This window comes from Nicotiana tomentosiformis, chromosome 6, assembly GCF_000390325.3.
Source record: "Nicotiana tomentosiformis chromosome 6, ASM39032v3, whole genome shotgun sequence".
Taxonomy (NCBI): domain Eukaryota; kingdom Viridiplantae; phylum Streptophyta; class Magnoliopsida; order Solanales; family Solanaceae; genus Nicotiana; species Nicotiana tomentosiformis.
In genome coordinates, this window is record NC_090817.1 from 67,378,671 (window position 1) to 67,398,069 (window position 19,399).

Below are 19,399 nucleotides of genomic sequence, written 5' to 3' on the forward strand. Positions count from 1 at the left end.
GAAGACCTCAAGAAAATCCTCCACCATGTCGGTGAAGATGGCCATCATACACCGTTAAAAAGTCGTCGGTGCATTGCATAACCCAAATGGAATTCGCGAGAATGCGAAAGTACCATAGGGACAAGTGAAAGTAGTCTTTTCTTGGTCCTCTGGAGCAATAACAAATTGATTGTAGTAGGAATATCCATCAAGAAAATAATAGAAAGCTCGATCGACCAACCTATCAAGCATTTGATCAAGGAATGGGAGTGGAAAATGATCTTTCCGAGTGACTTTGTTGAGCTTCTGATAGTCCATACACACTCTCCATCTGGTCACCATTCTTGTAGGGATCAACTCGTTCTTGTCATTTGTGACCACAGTCATGCCCCCATTATTTGGGACACATTGCACCTGAGAGGTCCACGAGCTATCGTAAATGGGGTAAACAACCCCGACATCCAACCATTTTATGATCTCCTTCTTCACCACCTCTTGCATTGCTTCATTTATTCTTCTTTGATGTTAAATAGAGGGTTTGGCATCCTCCTCCAAAATAATTTTGTGCATGCAAAAGGTAAGGGCTTATACCCCGAATGTCCGCCAATGTCCATCCTATAGCTTTCTTCCTCGTTTGTAGTACCTCCAAAGTAGAGTCTACCTACACGTTAGTCAAACAAGAGGAAAGAATAACCGGTAAGGTAGAACATGGCCCAAAGAATTTATACCCGAGATGTGGAGGCAATGGCTTTAACTCCAAAGCGGGAGGCTCCTCGATTGAGGGCTTTGTTGGCGGAGTCTTCCGGTTCTTATGATCTAAGGATAATTTTCGGGGTTCATAAGTGTACGACCCCATTCCTGTCAATGCATTTACACATTCCACATAGCCTTCCTTCTCATCATCATCATGATTAAGCAATATGGCCTCCAAAGTATCATCAACATTCATCATGGCACTAGCATCATCAACAATCACCTCGGTCACTAAGGCCACAAACGAACAAACTTCATTGCTATTCGGTTGCCTCATTGATTTGCATACATGGAAAATCACCTTTTCATCGCCCACCCGGAAGGTGAGCTCACCGGCATCCATATCAACAAGATCCTTCCCCATAGCAAGGAAAGGTCTACCCAAGATAATAGGCACCTCATAGTCCACTTCGCAATCAAGAATCACAAAGTCCATCGGGAGGATGAACGTATCAACACAAACCAACACATCATCAATAATACCCAATGGTCTCTTCATAGTATGATACGCCATTTGTAACCTCATAGATGAGGGTATTGGTTATCCAATTCCCAAAGTTTTGAACATCGAGTAGGGCATCAAGTTGATACTTGCCCCTAGATCACATAGAGATTTGGAAAAGTCGGTACTCCCAATAGTGCAAGGGATTGTGAAAGCGCCGGGATCTTTCAATTTCGGAGGCATTGAGTGAATAATAGCACTCACTTGATGTGTCATCTTGATAGTCTCACAATTCATTGACCTTTTCTTTGTCACCAAATCCTTCATGAACTTTGCATAGCCGGGCATTTGTTCCAATGCCTCATCCAATGGCACATTAATAGATAAACTCTTCATCATGTCAATAAACTTCTTGAATTGGTTCTCGCTATTTTGCTTGGCGAGTCTTTGAGGGTATGGAGGAGGAGGCCTTGGCATTAATGTCTTGGCCTTTGGCACTACCGGTTTCAGTATGTCAATCATGTGTTCCCTAGAAGGGTTTACTTCTTCTTGAGTCTCCTCCACATTTTCATCAATATCAATTCTCACTTATTCATTAGCTTGAACCACATTGCTTGGAATTTCATCTTCTTGAATCACTACATCATCATACACAATTCTTCTTTGGTTTGAGGTTGTTGCCTCCCCACCTTTTCCAATCCTTGTGGTTACAGCCATTGCATGTCCCGTGTTGTTCTCACCCTTTGGGTTCACCACCATGTCACTAGGTAGTGCCCCCTTAGGACGAGTGTTTAAAGCTTGCAAGATTTGCCCTAACTGAACCTCCAAATTGCGGATTGAGGTGTTGTGAGAGGCTAGTTGAGCATCGAGTCGGTATTTTTCTCCATCATTTGTTTTAACATATTTTCAATATGTCCCATCTCATTATAGAAAGAGCTCGAACCATGAGACGGATAAGGAGGCGGGTTGCTTGGTTGTTGCTATATCGGGAGACTTTGAAAGCCCGACCCCCGATTCCCTTGGTTATTGTTCCAATACCCTTGGTTGTTGCCTCCCCAATATCCTTGATTTTTGCCACCCCAATTGCCTTGGTTGCCTTGATTATTGTTATTGTTCCAATTACCTTGATTGTTGTTACCACCACACCAATTGCCTTGATGGTTTTGATTTTTCCAATTTTCTTGATTTCCTTGAGATCGTCATTGTTGTTGATTCGGGCCTTGAGAGTTGTTTCTTTGCCCTTGGTAGTTGTTCACATATTGCACTTCTTACTCTTGCTCATTGTATGATTCGTCTTGGTCAAACCCACTATCATCTTACACAAATTGTTCCACACAGTTTTGCACTTGAAGACCCTTTTGCCTTCTCTTGTTCACCATCATGTTGACACCTTCCATTGCATTTAATTTCTTAGGACCTTGAACTTGTTGAAGTTGAGCTTTGGCTAATTGATTCATTGTTGTGGTCAACTCGGCAATTTCTTGCCCATGATCATGCAATTCTTTGTGTAGGTGAAACACATTTGGATCACCTTGAGGAACATTAGCTATACTTTGCCATGCCGATGAAGTATCCACCATTTCATCTAAAATCTCACAAGCTTCGCCATATGGTGTTGTCATGAAATTTCCACCGGCAAGTTGGTTGACCACGCATTGATTGGTAGTATTGATCCCCCTGTAGAAAGTTTATTGAATCATAGCCTCAGTCATGTCATTATTTGGGCACTCTTTCACCATAGTACAATACCTCTCCCAAATCTCGGGCAAAGGATCAATGGGTTCTTTCTTGAATGCTAGAATCTCGTCTCGAACGGTAGCCATATGCCGGGGAGAAAAGAACTTGGCAATGAATTTTTCTGCCAACTCATCCCATGTATGGATATAATGGTTTGGCAATCTTTCTAACTAATCCAAGGCTTTCCCGCGTAGATAGAAGGTAAATAGCCTCAACCTTAGAGCACCCTCGGAGACGTAGGTCTATTTACTCCCCCAGCAAGTGTCCACAAACCCTTTCAAGTGCTTGAATGCATTTTGACTCGGAGCCCCGGTGAAGAATCCCCGTTTCTCTAGCAATGTGAGCATAACATTGGTGATTTGGAAGTTGCCCGCCCTAATGCGGGGCGGGACTATGGCACTTGCGTACCTTTCGTTTGGAAATACCCGGTGTGAATTCGCTCTTGTTGGAGGTGGGGGGGGGGACGGGAATATTTTCACGAGGCGGTCGGCCTCGCCTATTTGCTTGAGGTTCAATAGGAACCTCATCACCTTGGTCATCGTCCACTTCCTCCCCCAAAGGAAAGTTTATGAGAGGATCATTGTTGAGTACCATTTTTGTACCGACAATCGATTCACAAAAAGGTTAGTAACCCGGAAGGAAAATAAGACATGTCACACACAAAACCAAATATATAGCTAAATTCGTTTTTAGCTCCCCGGAAACGACGCCAAAAATTGTTGTCGCCCAAATTAACACCACTGATTGGGATCGTGAAGCGGTCGATGCAATTATAATTACCCAACTTTGAGTCGGGGTCGATTCCTCAGAGAGATTATATTGGATTAGGTATATACTTAGACTAGGTGTATGACGTACCTAAAATGCACTTCCACATACTTGGTTGTTTCTTCCTACTTCTAAAATTTATGCTATTATTTGTAAATGTAAAGCTAGAGAACGATATTTTTGGTGTTGTTGTTTTTCAAGTTTATAAAAGATCTAGGGTTGTGACTTCCACCTAGGTGGTTACCTAACGGGTTGTGGGCTTTAGGGCATGTTTCGTTGGTAGAGGTGTAATATAGCAATCAACACGTGATTACCCACTCGATACCTCTCGGTAATTAGAGTGGTTTTGCCCAATTTGGCTTTCGCATGTCCAAATGGGTAATTCACAAAACTGTTGATATATACTCAAGTCGGGTCTTACTATCTCTAGATTCAACCCTTTAATTGGGGCTATCAATTTCTTGAGTTCACCCTAATTTCTTATTAGCTAGGTTTTCCTAGACTTAGTCTCTCTTTCTCAAGTAGAGACTAAGTCAATTAGGCATGAATCAATGTTTGCAACCATTAATTCCTAATTCAAGCAAGAACTAGGCTAAATATCATATACCCAACCTTAAAAAAGCCCTAAATCAGACACCCATTAGGTACCCACACTAGGGTTGGTTTACAACCCTAGCTAGAGATTTAGCTACTCATAGGCAAAAATGAAGAAAGTAAGAAAGAAAATAAGATTAAACTCATAATAGATGATAAAGGGATGAAAATCCGATGTTAAAATGATAATCTAGTACACAGTTTCCCAAAGTAGTAAAGGGAAAATGGCTATCTACTTTCTGGAGTTCAAACTTAACCTAAATTTGACAAAAAGAACTATTTATACACAGTTGAAGTTATCTGACAAAATTTCCCCTACGGAGGTTCTGCGGCCGCACAATTCTGTGTGCGCACTTTGAAGCTGGGCTTGACAGGATGGACTTTTGCAGTCGCACGTCTTCAAATTTTGCGAACCGCACATTTCTGAGTGCGGCCGCACTCTTGAATTTGAGCCTGACATGAGGGACTTCTGCAGACCGCACTTCTTTATGGACTCAGAACTCCATCTCTCTGAACCTCATCTTCTGTGGCCGCACAATAATTGTGCGGTCCGCACTTTGCAAAGGAATTCTGTGACAGGTCCTTCATAGTCTGCGGCAACACTCAATAATGTGCGGTCCGTACTTTGCTCTTTTTCCTTGGTTTTAGTCCTTGTCCAAAAATACTCGTTCTTGAGTTGAATTTCATCGTTTTGGCTCTTTTTTCAATGCTCCTGCAAGTAAGCACATTTTATCAGTTTTCGAGAATACGTTTAAGCATTTTGATCTAAAACTAAAGTAAAATAGTACATATAAGTAGTCAAAATATCTACTTATCAAGTATTCGAGGTTGATCATAGAGAAGCCTCGGATACTGTTAATGTGATCTTCGACACTGATTCATGACCGGTCTTCGATTCTATATTAGCACTATCCATTGTTGCCTCGTTAAAAACCTTGTCGGAACACACATTTGGGATAAAATCGGTTCAAGGTAAAAAGAGTGCAATCCATGTTTCAGGCCAAAAAAATTTTGTACTGCTCCTTGTCGATTGCCTGCAAGTGTTAGTCCAAAATATAAGTAAAAGAAAATGAATGGGGTTGTACCTTAGTAGTAATATCGTTTCAAGTGAGTTTATATTCCAATTGCTCGGTAGTTGTTCGTTGCTCATTGTTTTGAGTTTGTAGGACCCCTTTCCGGCGATTTCAATGATATGATATGGCCCTTCCCAGTTCAGCCCCAACTTCCCCCCATTCGGGTTTTGGGTGTTCAGCATGACCTTCCTTAATACTCGTCATTTGATTCCTTTATTGCATTTTGGAATCTGATACTTGGTTCTCCGACTTCGACCGATATTAGAGCTTCAATGCCGTAAACCAATGAGAATGGAGTGGCCCCGGTACTGGACTTCGAGGTCGTATGGTATGCCCACAGGACTTCGGGTAGGATTTCCTTCCATTTTCCTTTGGCGCCAGTCAACCTATTTTTAAGGTTCTGGAATATGGTTTTGTTGGTTGATTCTGCTTGTCCGTTCCCACTAGGGTGGTAGGGTGTTGATAGGATCCTTTTTATCTTGTGGTCTTCAAGAAATTTGGTTACTTTGCTACCGATGAATTATTTTCCGTTGTCGCACACGATCACGGACTGCATTCCGAACCGGCATATGATGTGGTCCCAAATGAAATCGATGTGAATTCCTTCTCCCTGACCTTCTCATATGCCTGGTCTTCCACCTACTTAGAAAAATAGACATTCATAAACAAAATAAATTGAGCCTTACTGGGTTCCCATGGAAGGGGGCCGACGATGTCCATTCCCCACTTCATGAACGGTGATGGCGACAAAATCGAATGTAGAAGCTCCCCGGGTTGGTGAATCATCAGAGCATGTATTTGGAATCCATCACATTTTTGTACGAACTCCTTCGCGTCCTTTTCCATGTCGATCCGGTAATAGCCGGCTCTGATCACTTTTCGAACCAATGATTTGGCGCCCTAATGATTTCCACAGGTTCCCTTGTGAATTTCCCTTAGAACATACTCGGTATCTCCTGGTCCTAGACATATCTAGAGTGGGCCATCGAATGTTCTTCTGAACAGGGTTCCGTCTTCGGACAAGCTAAACCGGGATGCCTTTGTACGCAGGGCCCTCGATTCTTTTGGATCCGACGGTATATTTCCAGTCTTCAGATATTCTACATATTTGTTTCTCCAATCCCAAGTCAGGCTTGTAGAGTTTATCTAGGCATAACCTTCTTCCACCACTGATCTTATGAGTTGTACGACTGCCTCTGAGTTGAGCTCATCGTCTTCGACCGATGACCCTAAGTTAGCAAGGACATCGGCCTCACTGTTTTGATCCCAGGGCACATGTTGTAAGGTCCACTCCTTGAACGTATGTAATGCTACCTACAACTTATCCAGGTACCTTTGCATTTGAAGAAGTGGAGATCGAAGAAGCAGTGGATCCGGGCAAAGTTCTACGCGAAATGAAAGGAGAAATGATCGAGGTCAAAGCACTCAGGGACTCATGAGCAAGAACGGCTTCGACAGGCCTATCGGGCCTAAAGGAGTACCAAGGTTATCGGAATATAACTTTAATGTTGATGCGGCTGCCATCGTATCAGCTATCGGAGGCATCAAAGATACCAAATGGCCCCGACCTTTACAATCCGATCCAGCCCAAAGGGATCCTAACCAGATATGCAAATATCATGGCACTCATGGACACAGAACAGAGGATTGCCGATAGTTGGGAGAGAAAGTAACCCCATTGTTCAACAACGGGCACCTTCGAGAATTTCTAAGCGACCGAGCCAAGAATCATTTCAAAAATAGGGATTTTAACAAACAAACCGAACTAGAAGAACCTCAACATGTCATTAACATGATCATCGGTGGCGTCGATGTCCCTCAATGGCCGATGTTGAAACGCACCAAAGTGTCCATCACAAGGCAAAAACAGACTCGAGATTACATACCAGAAGGAACCTTGTCTTTCAATGATAAGGACGTAGAAGGGATCGTGAATCCTCACAACGATGCACTAGTAATATTTGTACTCATAAATAAATCTCGAGTTAAGCATGTGTTAATTGATCCAGGTAGCTTGGCCAACATCATCTGGTCGAGAGTCATAGAGTAGCTCGGTCCACAAGATCAAATTGTGCCTACAGTCCGAGTTCTGAATGGATTCAACATGGAATGTGAAACCACTAAGGGGGAGATAACATTACCATTCAATCCCACCGGGACCATCCAGGAGGCCAAGTTTTATGTGATCGAATGAGACATGAGGTATAACGCCATGTTTGGGAGGACATATCTCTGTTTGACCTCGGTTCACGGTCGATATCTCTCTTGATTCTTTCGAGGGGTCTGACAGGATAAATGGACCCAGAAGGAGCCCAAGTTTATCATCTTCGACTCTGATTTTTGATTGATATCGGTTATGCACATCGTCCCAAGTAATAACTCGGTACTCTATCATATTCTTATTCAACTACTGTGAAGCCACCGAGCTTAGAATATGGATTCCTTGGGTGAAAGCTTGAATGACCCAATCATCAGCGACCGGTGGCAGGTCCATCCGTTCCATTTGAAATCGGGATACAAACTCTTTGAGCACTTCATTATCCTTCTGTTTTACTTTGAAAAGGTCTAACTTCCTGGGCTCGACCTTGGTAGGGTGTGTGCCTTCACGAAAGAGTGTGCAAGTATAGCAAATGAGTCAATAGAATTAGGTGGTAAATTTTAATACCATATCATAGCTCTCTCTGACAGGGTCTCCCCGAATTTCTTTAGCAAGACAGATTCGATCTCGTCATCCTCCAAGTTATTCCCTTTGATGGCGCATGTGTAGGAGGTAACATGCTCATTTGGTTCAGTCGTTCCATTGTATTTAGGAATTTCGGGCAAGCGAAACTTCTTAGGGATAGGCTTGGGAGCCGCGCTCGGAGGAAAAGGTTTTTGTACGAACTTCTTGGAGTCCAAGCCCTTCAATATCGGTGGTACTCCTGGTATTTGATCAACCCTGTAATTGTAGGTTTCCACCTTCTTATCATTTGCCTCGATTTTCTTCTCCTCCGACTCTATCCGTTTAGTTAATTCTTCGATCATCTTCATGATTACCGGATTGGTCCCCGACTCCTTCTCATTCGATCTCTCTAAGACCGGTTTATCCCTGTGTACAACTTTCCGGGATGGTTCGGGCTCAATCTTACTCGGCGCAGCTCTAGTTCTGAAGTTGGGCTATCACATCCAATTGGACCTGTAACATTTCAAATATTACCCGCAAGTTGATTCCACCATCTTCGGCGCCGTGTGTGCTTTGTGCAGCCGATCGAACATCTCTGCGGACGTTGTCCTCAAGATCGGTGGGCAAATTTGCGTCGATAGCCACATGTGAGCTAATGTCGATCGGGTCTGCGGCCGGGACTCTGCCGAGGTCGACCGGGGGCACCTCGTTTCCGGGTGCTACATTGTGGTTTTCGCCATGATGTTCGGACTCATTGTCAACATGTAAGGGTGTTGATTGAGAGTTCGACATTTTTAGTTTTAACCTGAAATCAGACACTTCAAAGAACAAGTGTAAAATAGTATGTGTTATGGAAATTTGTATCAATAACCACTATTATCCTTAGCCTCACGGTGGGCGCCAAACTGTTTACCCTCAAAATCGAATAGCAATTAAATTTGTAAGTGATTTTAACGATACGTGGATTAAATTTACACAAGGCGATAAGTTAAATTGTAATTGAGATTAAGTATGATAAAATAAATTCAAACCACACGAATTAGACAGTGACAACCTTGGGGGCAGGGCCGCCCTTGAGCAAAATGCACTTCGATTAGTGTCAAGACACAGTTGAATAAGGACTGAAAGAAGAAAAATAGCTGAATGATTGTTGCAATGTCTTTTACAAATAATCAGACCACCTCTATATAGTAGGGGCGTCTACTTTAGGTACAATTCTATAAAAGGTAAAAATTCCATGCTTTGCTAATTAGCCGGTTTCTTATTGATACGTGCCGAAATTTTCGACGTGATACCCGACCGATTGCGGATATTCCGGCCTTCCGTTATTCGGTCTGGCAATGTTTTCTCGAGCTCATTCGGGGTCAGGGTCAATTTCGGGGTCATGGACTCGATGTTCTCGAGGACGGTCATTCGGACCTCGTATCCTGGTTCAATAGAACCCGGGGTCGATCTTCAACCCATCACGTTTTAATCCCGATCTGTCATGCGGTAGACGAGCCCAATTTCGACCGTATACAAGTATAATTACCGCTTTACAAAAAAAGATAGGTTCCCATAGTACCTAGTAGAAATTGGTGCCCTGTGGTATATTCTGATTCCTTAATAGTATATATCGTGTACCTTTTTTTTTTTTTGGTAGGATATATCGTGTACCTGTTAAACTATACATCAAAACAATTCTTCCTAGGGTGAATATCTTATTTTATTGAAGAGAAACAAGATAGTATAAATCATAATTGAAAAATATATAGTATTAAGAAGTGTGCAATTAATCTCATTTATATAATTATTATAAGCTAGGATGCAAACATCAAAATTCTATATGTAGGAGAACTGGGGGCTTTCAGTTTGCAAGAATAAATTAAATGAAGTTTTAGCTCAAGATTATTGTGTACAAGATTTATTATATTCATATCAAAGACCATGTTGTTGCTTGCTTCTGGTTTCGACAAAACATTCTGACTTGATTTTCAAAAACTTAAATATATTTTTCAAAACAGACGATCTTTGGTTTTGTTTTGAATTTTTTTTTCTAGACCGACCACTGAAGCAATAACAACTTTAGAGAAAGTCAAATAAACATTACTTGTTAAGAATAACCCCCCCCCCCCCCCCCCCTTTTTTTTTTTTGAGATCCCTATTTATAGTTTCAGTGTATAACTTTCTATATTTAATCAGGTATACTAGAAAAAGGCAATTAACGCTTTCTTATTTATTTCCTTTTTTGCCCTTGCCAATATAGTCCCTAATGAATAAGGAGAGTAAATTTAAAAAGCCAATAGGAAAATGAAAACTGGAAATTCCAATTCCGAGTTATTCAAGGAAACCAAAAGAAACAGGAAAACAATTTCCAATTTCCAATTTCCAGTCACCTAAGGATACAAAATTCTCATCCTATAAATTCACTTGCAAAGCCTCAAGGTTCCTCACTTTTAATTCAACAATTACTCCGTGGATTCGCAATGGCCCCACCTAGAACCAAACCAGCTACACTTAATTTCGAGAAACACCAATTCAGAATGGTGATGCTCTCACAAACAATAAAAACATTAGCATTCAAGAAACAGCAGACAAGAAAAATATTCCAAAAGGGTGATGAAGTTGAAGTGGCAAGTCAAGAATATGGCTTCATAGGTTTTTACTACTGTATACAGTTAAAACCGGTTAGTCCTTCGTACGAACTGGTCGAAATAGTAATGCTTTGGATCGAAGAGCGTCTTCATAATATCAGGTTGAGGTCCGAAGTCAGGTCATCAAGCTACGAGCCCTAGGGACCGATCAATGTCGAGCGCGTTATCATTAGCGAGCTCGATTCCAAATCAAACTATGAGGCGAAGTGGAGTTAATGAGCTTATGAGGCAGAGACCGACCAACACTGACCCCGAATCAATACAAGAGTACGAGTCAGAATCGAGCTCGAGTCAAGATCGAGAGCTCGACTCGATATCAAGCTCGAGAAATAATGAGCTCATAGACAAGAGCCATTGCAACCACACTAGAGTAGAGAATCATGACAGGAATTATGGAAAAATTGATTTATCATGGGGCTCCTACTATGTATTTTTAATTATATCTAAAGTAGAATTCTTCCACTATAAAGGGGATGGTTATTATTTCTGTAAGGGACAAAGTTCACATACATTGTAACTGAGATATTATACACTCCCATATTGAAGAGTTATCCTTTTTAGCTTCATAGATTGATTCATCTTGCTTAATCCATAAATTATTTTCTTTCCAACTTTTCTTATTTTTCGTTTTCTACGGTCAACACTCGATATTTCTATTTACTCTTACGATTTGTATAAAGTTATACCACATACCCTTAGAACTACGTACAAATTCAACTCTATCCATTTTTCGGGTAAACAGTTTGGTGCCCACCGTGGGGCTAAGGATAATAGTGATTAGAGAAGGCACGGGAGAAAATATGTTATTGATATTGGATAATAAATACAATACAAGAGGTCCCTATTTATAGCTATACACTACAAGGAGATATTACTCCTCTTCCAATGTGGGACAAGAATACACTATACATATATATAAACTAACACTCCCCCTCAAGCCGGTGCATACAAATCATATGTACCGAGCTTGTTACACATGTAGCTAATACGAGAACCAATAAGAGACTTAGTGAAAATATCTGCTAGTTGATCATTTGACTTTACAAACTTTGTAACAATACCTCCCGAAAGTATTTTTTCTCTGACAAAGTGACAGTCGATCTCAATGTATTTAGTCCTCTCATGGAACACTGGATTTGATGCAATATGAAGAGAAGTTTGGTTATCACATACTAGTTCCATCTTGCTGATTTCTCTGAACTTTAACTTCTTGAGCAACTGCTTGACCCAAACTAACTCACACGTCACTATAGCCATGGCCTGATATTCGGCTTCGGCGCTATATCGAGCAACTACATTCTGTTTCTTGCTATTCCACGAGACCAAGTTACCTCCTACTAGAACACAATATCCAGACGTAGAACGTCTATCAAAGGGTGATCCTGCCCAATCAGCATCTCTGTACCTAATAATCTGCTCATGGCCTTGATCCTCGAATAGTAATCCTTTGCCTGGAGCTGACTTTATATACCGAAGAATGCGAACAACTGCATCCCAGTGACTATCACAGGGAGACTCCATCAACTGATTTACAACACTCACCGAAAAAGAAATGTCAGGTCTAGTCACTGTGAGGTAATTCAATTTGCCAACCAACCTCCTATATCTCGTAGAGTCTCTAAGAGGCTCCCCCTGTCCAGGCAGAAGCTTAGCATTCGGATCCATATGAGAGTCAATAGGTCTGCAACCCATCATTCCAGTCTCCTCAAGAATGTCTAAGGCATACTTCCGCTGTGAAATAATAATACCTGAGCTAGACTGAGCGACCTCAATACCTAGAAAATACTTCAATCTACCCAGATCCTTAGTCTGGAAGTGCTGAAAGAGATGTTGCTTCAGATTAGTAATACCATCATGATCATTGCCAGTAATAACAATATCATCAACATAAACCACTAGATAAATACACAGATTAGGAGCATAGTGCCGATAAAACACAAAGTGATCAGCCTCACTACGAGTCATGTCGAACTCCTGAATAATTGTGCTGAACTTACCAAACCAAGCTTGAGGAGACTATTTCAAATCATATAGTGACCTGCGCAATCTGCACACACAACCATTAAACTCCCCCTGAGCAACAAAACCAGGTGGTTGCTCCATATAAACTTCTTCCACAAGATCACCGTGGAGAAAAGCATTCTTAATGTCTAACTGATAAAGAGGCCAATGACGTACAGTAGCAATGGACAAAAAGAGACGAACATATGCTCACGGGAGAGAAGGTATCACTATAATCAAGCCCAAAAATTTGAGTATATCCTTTTGCAACAAGACGAGCCTTAAGCCGATCAACCTGGCCATCCGGGCCGACTTTGACTGCATAAACCCAACGACAACCAACAGTAGACTTACCTGAAGAAAGAGGAACAAGCTACCAAGTGCCACTCGCATGTAAAGCAGACATCTCATCAATCATAGCATGTCGCCATCCAGGTTGAGATAGTGCCTCACCTGTAGACTTAGGGTTAGAAACAGTGGACAAAGAAGATATAAAAGCATAATGAGGTGACGACAGGCGATGATAACTTAAACCGACATAGTGGGGATTAGAATTAAGTGTGGATTGTACACCTTTGCGGAGTGCAATTGGTTGACTAAGAGGAGACAAGTCTGCAGTAGGTGCAGAATCTGATACGGAGCGTGAATCACTGGGCCTGATGCTGGATGTGGACAACGATGATAAGTCAAGAGTGGTGGAGCTACAGAAGGTTGAACTGGATTATGTGGAGGAACTTGAGCTATAGGTGGTGGATCTACAACTGGAGTTGTAGGTGGTGGAACTGGAGCTATAGGTGGTGGAGCTACAACTGAAGCTGTAGGTGGTGGAGATGGAGTGACTGAATCTCCAAAAGAAAAACTGGTAGTACCTTAGAAATATCTAAGTGATGACCTGAACCAGTGAAGTATGATTGGGTTTCAAAGAAGGTAACATCAGCGGACATAAGTTACCACTGGAGGTCAGGAGACTAGCATCGATACCCCTTTTGTGTTCTTGAGAAACCCATAAATACGCACTTAAGAGCACGAGGAGCTAACTTATCTGTTCCTGGAATAAGGTTATAGACAAAACAAGTGCTTCCAAAGATATGAGGTGGAAGAGAGAACAAAGGTAAGTGGGGAAACATGACAGAGAATGGAACTTGGTTCTGGATAGCTGAAGATGGCATACCATTAATAAGATGGCAAGATGTAAGAACTGCATCCCCCCAAAAATGCAACAGAGCATGAGATTGTATGAGTAGGGTACGAGCAGTTTCAATAAGATGTCTATTCTTTCTTTCAGCTACCCCATTTTGTTGAGATGTGTACGGACAAGCTGTTTGATGAATAATCCCATGAGATTTCATAAACTGCTAAAATGGGGAAGACAAATACTCTCGGGCAATATCACTACGAAATGTGCAAATAGAAACCCCAACTTGATTTTGAATTTCAGCGTGGAAGGTCTCGAAAATAGAAAACAGCTCAGATCGATTTTTTATCAAAAATATCCAAGTGCACCTGGAATAATCATCAATGAAACTGACAAAGTAGCGGAATTCCAAGGTGGAACTAACCCGATTAGGACCCCAAACATCTGAATAGACTAAAGTAAAAGGTGACTCTGCTCGATTATCGAGATGCCGAGGGAAATGGGAGCGAGTATGCTTATCGAGGTGACATGACTCACATTCTAGAGCTGACAAGTGAGATAAACCAGATACCATTTTCTAAATTTTTGACAAACTGGGATGTCCCAACCGTTTATGTAATAAATCTGGTGAATGAGTAACAGGACAATTTGTAGATGGAAGACAAGATGTGAGTCCATGTGATTTAGCAAGGATAAGGTAATAAAGTCAGTTTGATTCACGTCCGGTACCAATGATCCACCCCGTACTGCGTTCCTGTATAAAAACATAGTCATCAAGAAATAAAACAGCGCATTTAAGTGATTTGGCTAAGCGACTAATAGCTATGAGATTAAAAGGACTATTGGGAATATAAAAGACTAAATCTAAAGGTAAGGAAGGAAGTGGGCTTGCTTGACCTATTGCAGTTGCCATGGTTTGAGACCCATTGGCCATTGTGACTCTTGGAAGAGATTGAGAATACGAAATAGTAATGAAAAGAGATTTGTTACCAGAAATATGATCTGATGCACTTGAATCAATGACCCAAGACTCAGAGGATGAAGATTGGGAGAAACAAGTTACGCTATTACCTGTTTGAACAACAGAAGCTATCTCAGAAGATGTCTGCTTACATGCTTTGTACTGAAGAAACTCAATATAATCTGCTAAAGAAACCATCCGACTATTCAAAGCATCGGTTCCCATGTCGCTATAATTTGTAGTAGTAGGGTTAACTTGAAATAGTAGAAATTCAAAACACTGGTTACAACAGTAAAAATAGAACACTGTTCACGACGAAACACTGTTCACACCGGAATCTACTGTAGCTGAAGGAAAAACTAAAAGTGGTCGGAATGAAACAAAACCAGTGAGGGTAGGATCGAAATTACCAGGCGATCCTACTGTTCAACTCGAACTTTTTCAAAATCTGCCCGGAACAGTGCTCACGCACCGGCACGTGGGTGAGATCTCGCCGGAATTTCTTTCCAGGGGCGTGAGGGCGCGTGGACGTGTTTTTTCCAGTGGGGTTGACTGGGGTTTGGTTGCCATAGCCTGAGGAGTCTTGTGGTGGTGTTGGTTTTTGCACCACACCAACAAAAAGAGATTTTCTTACGGACAACCTTCTAAGTTGCCGGAAAATTGCACGACGAAGAGGTCTTTCTTCCCGGAAGTCGCTAGAATGATGCACAGCGACGGGTTTCTCTCTAACGCTCTGATACCATGTGAGAAGGCACGGGAGAAAATATGTTATTGATATTGAATAATAAATACAATACAAGAGGTCCCTATTTATAACTATACACTACAAGGAGATATTACTCCTCTTCCAATGTAGGACAAGAATACACTATACATATCTGTAAACTAACAGTGATTATTTGATACGAATCTGCAAAAACACACTATTTTACGCTTATTTTCGGAAGTGCCTTTGATTACGGATTAGCAACGACGAGCTCTCTAAATTAAATGGTCTTACCTATCGACAATGAAGCTGGCCTTCAAGGTGAGAACAACAACTTGACGCCCAGGGTCGGAATGCCGCTCGTCGACGCAGTTAGAGATCGAGTCGAAGTGCCATTAGACGTTAATTCGCATGTGGTGAACCTACATTCTGAACTTGAAAATAGCATTCATGGTGGAATTCGATCTGCAGTTCGAGAAACCCATAACGTTAAGGAAAACAGAATCAGCTTGTGTATGATTTTCAAATGTTGCAAGCTCAACAGGTAGCGATAGCTCAGTTGCAGAGTCAAACCCAGGTATCGATCAGGCCGGAGCCCAGTTCGCCCCGAGAAGTCACCCATAGAACGGAACTGGCTATAGTAAAGTCAAATGAGTAAGAATCGGGGACTAATCCCGAAATTGCTAAGATGTTCGAAGAACTGACCAAACGAATAGAATTAGGAGAAAGGAGGATCGAGGCAAACGACAAAAAATATGGAGACATATAACTCCAGGGTTGATCATATCCCGGGGGAACAACCGATATTGAAGAGCTTAGATTCCAAAAAATTCATACAAAAGCCTTTCCCCCCAAGCGCGGCTCCTAAACTGATCCCAAAGAAATTCTGCATGCCCGAGATTCCTATATATAACGGAACTACCGACCCCAACGAACATGTCACCTCTTACACATGTTCCATCAAAGGGAACGACCTAGAGGACGATGAAATCGAATCCAAATTATTGAAGAAATTCGGTGAAACCCTGTCAAAGGGAGCAATGATATGGTATCATAATTTACCATCTAATTCTATCGATTCATTTGCTACGCTTGCAGATTCCTTCGTAAAAGCACACACCGGGGCCATAAAAGTCGAAACCAGGAAGTCGGACCTGTTCAAGGTAAGACAAAAGGATAACGAGATGCTAAGGGAGTTCGTATCTCATTTGCAAATGGAACGAATGGATCTGCCACCAGTCACAGACGATTGGGTTGTTCAGGCTTTCACTCAAGGTTTGAACGAACGAATTTCAACGGCTTCATGGTGGTTGAAGCATAACCCGATCGAGTACCCAGCTATTACTTGGGCTAACGTGCACAATCGGTACCAGTCAAAAATTAGAGTCGAAGACGATCAGTTGGGTTCTGAACCCGCTGCTAGAAGGTATGTCAATCCGATCAAGGACCGATACCGACCATATAGTGGAAACCACAGGATCAATGAATCGAGACGTAACCCCGGACAAGGCAATAAAAGGAGTGATCGAGGTCAAGGGTCTCGGGGGCTGATGAACATAAATGGGTTCGAGAGACGTACCGTACCTAAGGAAGAACCATAGTTATCGGAGTATAATTTCAGCATTGATGCATCCGCCATCGTGTCGGCTATCGGACACATCAAAGATACTAAATGGCCTCGAACCATGCTGACTGATCCTGCCCAGAGGAACCCCAATCAAATGTGCAAATATCATGGCACCCATGGCCATATAACGGAAGATTGCAAGCAACTAAAAGAGGAGGTAGCCCGATTATTCAATAAGGGGCACCTTCGAGAATGTTTAAGCGACAGGGCCAAAAATTATTTCAAAAACAGGGATTTCGGTAAACAAAACGAACACGAAAGAACCACATCACATCATCCTCATGATCATCGGTGGCATCGATACCCTTCAGGGGTCGGTGCTTAAACGCACTAAAACGTCGGTTATGAGAGAAAAGCGACCTCGAACTCAAGATTACGCACCCATAAGAACTTTGTCCTTTAATGATAAAGATGTAAAAGGAGTCATGAAACCTCACAACGATGCACTGGTAATATCTGTACTTATAAACAAAACTAAAGTTAAGAGTGTGTTAATTGATCTAGGTAGCTCGGCCAACATTATTAGATCGAAGGTTGTAGAACAACCCGGTCTACAAGACCAGGTCGTACCCGCGACCCTGGTTTTAAATGGATTCAATATGGCATGTGAAACCACCAAAGGCGAGATAATTATACCGATAAATGTGGTAGGGACCATCAGGGAAATGAAGTTCCACGTAATCGAAGGCGACATGAGGTACAACACCCTCTTTGGAAGACCATGGATCCACAATATAAGAGTTGTACCTTCGATCCTCCACTAGGCTCTTAAATTCCCAACATCGGAGGAAGTCAAAACAGTGTACGGAGAACAACCGGCAACGAGAGAAATATTTTCCGTTGAAGAAGGAATTCTGATATCCTCACTTTCGTCAACAAAGGAGTCGGACTCAAAAGGGAAACGAGATGCCAAATAACAATCACAGATGTCAGCTTCGACCCAACTAGAAAATTAGAAGATTGACGAGGATGATGATCAAAGGATCCCTCGATCCTTCGTGGTTCCCGATGATTCTGACGCTACCCAATCAACGATTGAAGAGCTGAAGCAAGTCATACTAATCGAGCATTTGCCCGAACTAAAGGTATACCTGGAAATGGGATTAACCCCCGAACTCAGGAAAAGGCTTATTCAATTTCTTATCGATAACATAGATTGTTTTGCTTGGTCCCATTTAGATATAACAGGGATCCCACCGGATATAACGATGCATCGGCTAAGCCTGGACCCTAGGTTCAAACCGGTGAAGAAAAATAGAGGATCCTAGTCCGAGGTAAAGCACGCATTCATAAAGGACGAGGTAACTAAACTTCTTAAATTAGGGTCCATTTAGGAGGTGAAATACCCCGAATGGTTAGCCAATATAGTTGTAGTCCCTAAGAAATGGAACAAACTTAGAATGTCTGTAGATTATAAGGATTTAATCAAGGCATGCCCCAAAGATTCTTTTTCACTGCCTAACATCAATCATATGATCGATGCCACAGCCGGCCACGAGATCCTTACTTTTGTCGATGCCTATTCCGAGTACAATCAAATCCAAATGAACCCGGAGGAAAGAGAAAAGACTTTGTTTATCACCAAGTGTGGAACCTATTGTTATAATGTAATGTCCTACGGGCTAAAAAAATGCAGGAGCTATTTACCAACGCCTAGTAAATAAAATGTTCGAGGAACAAATAGGTAAATCAATGAAAGTTTATATTGGTGACATACTATTTAAGTCCCTGTGCGCAGAGGACCATTTGGCTCATTTGCAGGAAACATGAAGCTCAACCCCGAGAAATGTGCTTTCAGGGTCGGTTCAGGCAAGTTTCTTGGCTTCATGATATCGAATCGTGGGATCGAGATCAACCTCAATAAAATCAAGGCCATCGAAGACATCACTATCATGGACAGTGTAAAAGTCATGCAGAGGCTAACGAGATGGATTGCTACCTTAGGCCGATTCATTTCAAGGTCGTCGGATCGAAGTCACTGATTTTTCTCTCTGCTAAAAAAGAAGAACGATTTCGCCTGGACCCCGGAATGCCAACATGCATTAGAGGAATTGAAATGATACCTATCGAGCCCACCACTGCTGCACACTCCAAAGGTAGACGAGAAACTTTGCTTGTACTTGGCAGTATCGAAAATCGCGGTAAGTGGTGTCCTAGTTCGAGAAGAGCAAAGTACGCAATATCCCGTTTATTATGTAAGTCGAACCTTAGGGGAAGCGGAAACTAGACATCCAAACTTAGAGAAATTGGCACTAACACTGATAAGCGCCTCTAGAAAGTTAAGACCATACTTTCAATGTCACCCCATATGCATATTAACCACTTACC